This window comes from Paramormyrops kingsleyae, chromosome 12 (genome assembly GCF_048594095.1).
Source record: "Paramormyrops kingsleyae isolate MSU_618 chromosome 12, PKINGS_0.4, whole genome shotgun sequence".
Taxonomy (NCBI): Eukaryota; Metazoa; Chordata; class Actinopteri; order Osteoglossiformes; family Mormyridae; genus Paramormyrops; species Paramormyrops kingsleyae.
This window is the reverse complement of record NC_132808.1, coordinates 2,312,775-2,318,225: the sequence shown is the minus strand read 5'-3', so window position 1 is coordinate 2,318,225 and position 5,451 is coordinate 2,312,775. Positions and strand designations below refer to the sequence as shown.

The following is a 5,451-nucleotide window of genomic DNA, read 5'->3' as shown; positions in this document are numbered from 1 at the left end:
CACCTAAAATAGACTGACCACATACTCAGCCAGCTGGCTCCATGTGGTTTGAAAAACAGCCAATTGCACACATGCATTGCAGCTAATATTAATACCTTATAGTACATGCTCAGAAGGTATATGATGTCGGTCTCAGCAAATTCTGCCCCTCTGTCTTGTCCGCGGTCAGTCTATTTCAGGCACATAAAGTGGAAAAGGTGTTTTATTTGCACACCACCTCCACCTCCAGTAACACAGCCATTTTAAAAGGTCGTGGTTCAACTGTTGGCCTCAGTTTCGGTGTACAGTAGAACCGAGGCTGATCTTCGTCCAGTGGAATCATGAAGTCCCATCAGATCTCTGCCTTCTTCCTCCTGATGACAGTGCTGCTGTCCTCCACTCTGGCTGATGGTAAGTCTGCAGCATCTCACAGCTTTTATCAAGACTTTGTCAGTATTTTAGATTTGAATATCTTTGATAGGAAATACAAGGTTACAGACCCAATTGTGAAATATGATTGTAGTTCAGACTAAACCAGTTTCTCTGTGTGCATTTTTCATGGACGTATTCAGAGAGGCTGCATGTATTCTGTGAGGCGGCGGCTCTCCAGGAGCTCACCACACACCAGCAGGGGATCAGCAGCACCATGCACACCACTGCTGACCACAGTCTCCTCACAAGCAGCCACAAGGAGGACCGACAGAGCAGGCTGGCAGCTTCACCTGCAAGGCCTGAGGCTCCTGAGAGGTTTTTTGTGTCAGAAGGTGGATGGATTGATTACAGGGGGACAGATGAAGAATGGGGCTGCTGTTTCCAAAGAAAGAGCTGGTATATTTTTCCCATTTTTCGTTAATAACATTACCCGCTACAGTTTTGTATGTATATGCTGTAAATATCTTGTACATAAACTGTATATACATTTTCGGTTCTTCATGTCTATCCAGAAGCAAAACCAGCAAAACAATGTTGTTTTACATACTTTCCTAAAAGCCTAAGGATGGACCTCATAGTTAAGTATGAGGAGACCAGAGGAGACTGTCCTCTGGAATTATGTAAGTATTTACTCTTTTCATGCATTGTTTTGAACTATTACTGGTTCTTGGTTTAAAGTTTGTTGGATGCAAACTGTCTATAACAGGACTGACTTGTTGTTCAGGATCAGATGTATATGGAGAAGGATTATAACAAGTGACAACCAGACCCATGTTATTTTATTTTTCATTTTCAGAATTTACACCAAAAAGGGCATTGAAGTGTGTGTCGATCCCAGAGCTCGCTGGGTTCAGGAGGTCAAAAAGAATCTGGATCAGCGCTTCTTCCTGTTCACCCCATTTATTCTTCTGTAACATTATTTCCTGTCATCTTCCAAATCATGTACAATTTAACTGAATTTTATAGTTTAATATCTAAAGTTTTATTTAGCCATTAGTTAAATTTGAATTGCACACATACTGCTTTGCAAGCATATTACTAAATAAGAACATAAGAACATAAGAACTATACAAACGAGAGGAGGCCATTCGGCCCATCGAGCTCACTTGGGGAAATAAAGACTATTGAAAGGTTATGGTTCAGGTTTTTCATTTAAATCATTTCATTTGTAAAACAATGTTTTTTTGGTTGGTTAGCATATGAAAAATACAATTAGAGAAACATACAATCACCCAACCTTGGATCAAGCGAGAGATAATGGATGGATGGATGGTTCAGGTTTTTCATTTAAATCATTTCATCTGTAAAACAATGTTTTTTTGATTGGTTAGCTAACTTCAGTCAGAGTGTCCATGCTAACCCCAGTCAGAGCACCCATGCTAAACTCAGTCAGAGTGTCCATGCTGACCCCAGTCAGAGTGTCCATGCTAATCCTAGTGAGGAGCATCCATGCTAAGCCCCGTCAGAGTGTCCATGCTAACCCCAGTCAAAGCGCCCATGCTAACCCCAGTCAGAGTGTCCATGCTAACCCCAGTCAGAGCGCCCATGCTAACTTCAGTCAGAATGTCCATGTTAACCCCAGTCAGAGCGTCCATGCTAACCCCAGTCAGAGCGTCCATGCTAACCCTAATCAGAGTGTCTATGCTAACCCCAGTCAGAGCGTCCATGCTTACCTCAGTAACAGCGTCTATGCTAACCCCAGTCAGAGCGTCCATGCTAACCTCAGTCAGAGCGTCCATGCTAACCCTAGTCAGAGTGTATATGTTAACTTCAGTCAGAGTGACCATGCTAACTTCAGTCAGAGTGTCCATGCTAACCCCAGTCAGAGTGTCCATGCTAACCACAGTCAGAGTGTCCATGCTAACCTCAGTCAGTGCGCCCATGCAAACTTCAGTCAGAGCGTCCATGCTGACCACAGTCAGAGTGTCCATGCTAATCCTAGTGAGGAGCATCCATGCTAAGCCCCGTCAGAGTGTCCATGCTAACCCCAGTCAAAGCGCCCATGCTAAACTCAGTAAGAGTGTCCATGCTAACCCCAGTCAGAGCACCCATGCTAAACTCAGTCAGAGTGTCCATGCTGATCCCAGTCAGAGTGTCCATGCTAATCCTAGTGAGGAGCATCCATGCTAAGCCCCGTCAGAGTGTCCATGCTAACTTCAGTCAGAGTGTCCATGCTAACCCCAGTCAGAGCGTCCATGCTAAACTCAGTCAGAGTGTCCATGCTAACTTCAGGCAGAGCGTCCATGATAACCCCAGTGAGAGCGTCCCTGCTAAACTCAGTCAGAGCGTCCATGCTAACCATAGTCAGAGTGTACATGTTAACTTCAGTCAGAGTGTCCATGCTAACCCCAGTCAGAGCGTCTATGCTAACCACTGTCAGAGCGTCCATGCTAAACTCAGTCAGAGTGTCCATGCTGACCGCAGTCAGTGTCCATGCTAATCCTAGTGAGGAGCATCCATGCTAACCCCAGTCAGAGCGCCCATGCTAAACTCAGTCAAAGTGTCCATGCTGACCGCAGTCAGAGCGTCCCGGCTAAACCCAGTCAGAGCGTCCATGCTAACCTCAGTCAGAGTGTCCATGCTAACCCCAGTCAGAGTGCCCATGCTAAACTCAGTCAGAGTGTCCATGCTGACCCCAGTCAGAGTGTCCATGCTGATCCTAGTGAGGAGCATCCATGCTAACCCCCGTCAGAGTGTCCATGCTAACTTCAGTCAGAGTGTCCATGCTAACTTCAGTCAGAGTGTCCATGCTAACCCCAGTCAGAGCGCCCATGCTAAACTCAGTCAGAGCGTCCATGCTAACCCCAGTCAGAGCATCTATGCTAACCCCAGTCAGAGCGCTCATGCTAACCCTAGTCAGAGTGTACATGTTACCTTCAGTGAGAGTGTCCATGCTAACTTCAGTGAGAGTGTCCATGCTAACCCCAGTCAGAGCGTCCATGCTAACCACTGTCAGAGCGTCCATGCTAAACTCAGTCTGAGTGTCCATGCTGACCCCAGTCAGAGTGTCCATGCTAATCCTAGTGAGGAGCATCCATGCTAACCCCCGTCAGCCAGCTTCAGTTTCCATTCTCATCTGTGGTGGAGGGGTTCAAGGTGGCCAAGTGCAGGGTGGCAATGGTACTAAGAGACTCTAAAGACGAGCGTGTCAGCAATGCGGGGGTCATAACAAAAACTGGCCGCAAGTGGGTAGCAGACACCGCAGTTAGGCAAGCTGAATGCTCCATAAAGTTGAAGGATATCGTTGGCAATGTCTGCACTGGCCGGCAGACACTAGGAACTTCTCGTTTCATCCAGTGGGGGAAGGCAACTGTGCAGCAGAGGAGAGAGATGGTGCAAGCCGAAGTGCGGCACCAGGTAGAAGAGACACGGAAGGCAAAGGCTGTCGAACTAGCAACCCAAGGATCTTGGACCAGATGGGACCTCCCAAAAAGGAGGGTCACGTGGACCAAAATCTGGAGGCTGGAACCGTTCCGTGTGAGTTTCCTCCTGAGGTCTGTATATGACACACTCCCGTCACCTGCAAACCTGGTAAGGTGGGGCCTGAGGGAGGATCCACTCTGCAAATTGTGTGGGAAGAATGGCACACTCTCCCACGTTCTAGCTGGGTGTCAAACAGCTCTGGCCCAGGGGAGATACAGGTGGGGGCATGATCAGGTGCTCAGCGCTCAGCTCCTGGAGCAGGCCAGGAGAAGGCCGCAACCACTCAAGCCACAAACATCAGTGCTGCAGTTCATCAAGGCAGGGGAGCAGCCATCTTCTGCAAGGAGAACCAGGACCAACATCCTCCAGGGGGCACAAGGATTGGAGATGATAGTCGACCTGGGTAGGAAGCTCATTTTCCCTCCCATCGTCCAGAACACCTTGAGACCTGACATTGTCATCTGGTCAGAGCAGGCAAAGAAGATCATCCGGGTAGAACTGACTGTCCCTTGGAAAGAAGGCTGTGATGAGGCCCATGAGAGAAAGTATATGAAATACCAGGACCTCATCATGGAGTGCAGAGAGAAAGGATGGGAAACGTGGCTGTTTCCAGTAGAGGTGGGGTTTAGAGGGTTTCCGGCACAGTCTGTATGGTCGGTGCTCACTACACTCGGCGTATCAGGCAAGGACTATAAGGCAGCTGTGCGCAGGATTGGAGAGGCAGCAGAAAGAGCCTCTTGTTGGTTGTGGTTTAAAAGGGAGGAGGGGGGCTGGAGGCCTGGAGCTGATGGGCAGTGACCTGGCCACCACTGCCGACCCGCCAACTGGAGGGTGTAGCGGATAAGGGTCGAAACACCCTGAGAAGGTTGGGCACCGTCTGACGACATCGGCTCCAGGCCAAGGCCACAGGCGTTCTAAAGAGCGACTGTATGTGTGGCATCATGTGATGTATTAAGCAAGTATAGGTGATGATCTGAGACATTTCACACCAAAACTGAAGCAGTATCACTTGATGATGGCACATGAAAGGACCACAGACACAGATCTGCTGAACCTGATTACATTGAGAAAAGTCACACAATGTCACACAATGTCACATAATGTCACACAATGTTGGGCTTTAGGTGTTACAGGTATTTTATAACTCCCTTTGTAATTAGATTGATAGTCAGGTACTTTGAGGCAGCATTCAATGATTTTTCTAATCTGAGATAAGAGTTAAAACACATTAATTGTAGCTCAAACATCTGGACATGTCATCACTGAATATGCTTTACAAGTTAAAAGTGTGTCATTTAAGTCTGAGGTAATATTTCTACCTAGTTATTGTTCTTTGTTCTGCTTCTATAAACACTGTAAGAGAGATTTGTGTTTACTAATCTCCTGACAAAGTGAGTGAAGATCATGTCTGTGGTCAGAGTTTGTTTCACGTGCATTAACTGGTGATCGTGTGGCTGCAGTGTGACTCAGTGGGTTACGGTGCTGTGTCTGTGAGCCTAAGGTTGCCTGTTTAAATCCTACGACTTCACAGTTGGGCCCTCGATCAAAGACCTTAACTCCAATTGCTCCAGGGACTCTGCTTTTTCTAAGAGAAGTTTGTTGCTTTGGATAAAAGTG

At 47.3% G+C, this 5,451-nt stretch overlaps 1 long non-coding RNA gene across 1 annotated transcript; it reads left to right on the top strand.

Annotated features, from left to right (window-relative positions):
- The first annotated feature begins 738 nt into the window (after positions 1-738).
- LOC140577753 (uncharacterized) lies at positions 739-1,419 on the top strand. Its single transcript, XR_011981884.1, has 3 exons — positions 739-807; positions 924-1,031; positions 1,208-1,419. It is a non-coding gene; the product is annotated as an uncharacterized lncRNA (long non-coding RNA).
- Positions 1,420-5,451: the final 4,032 nt, after the last annotated feature.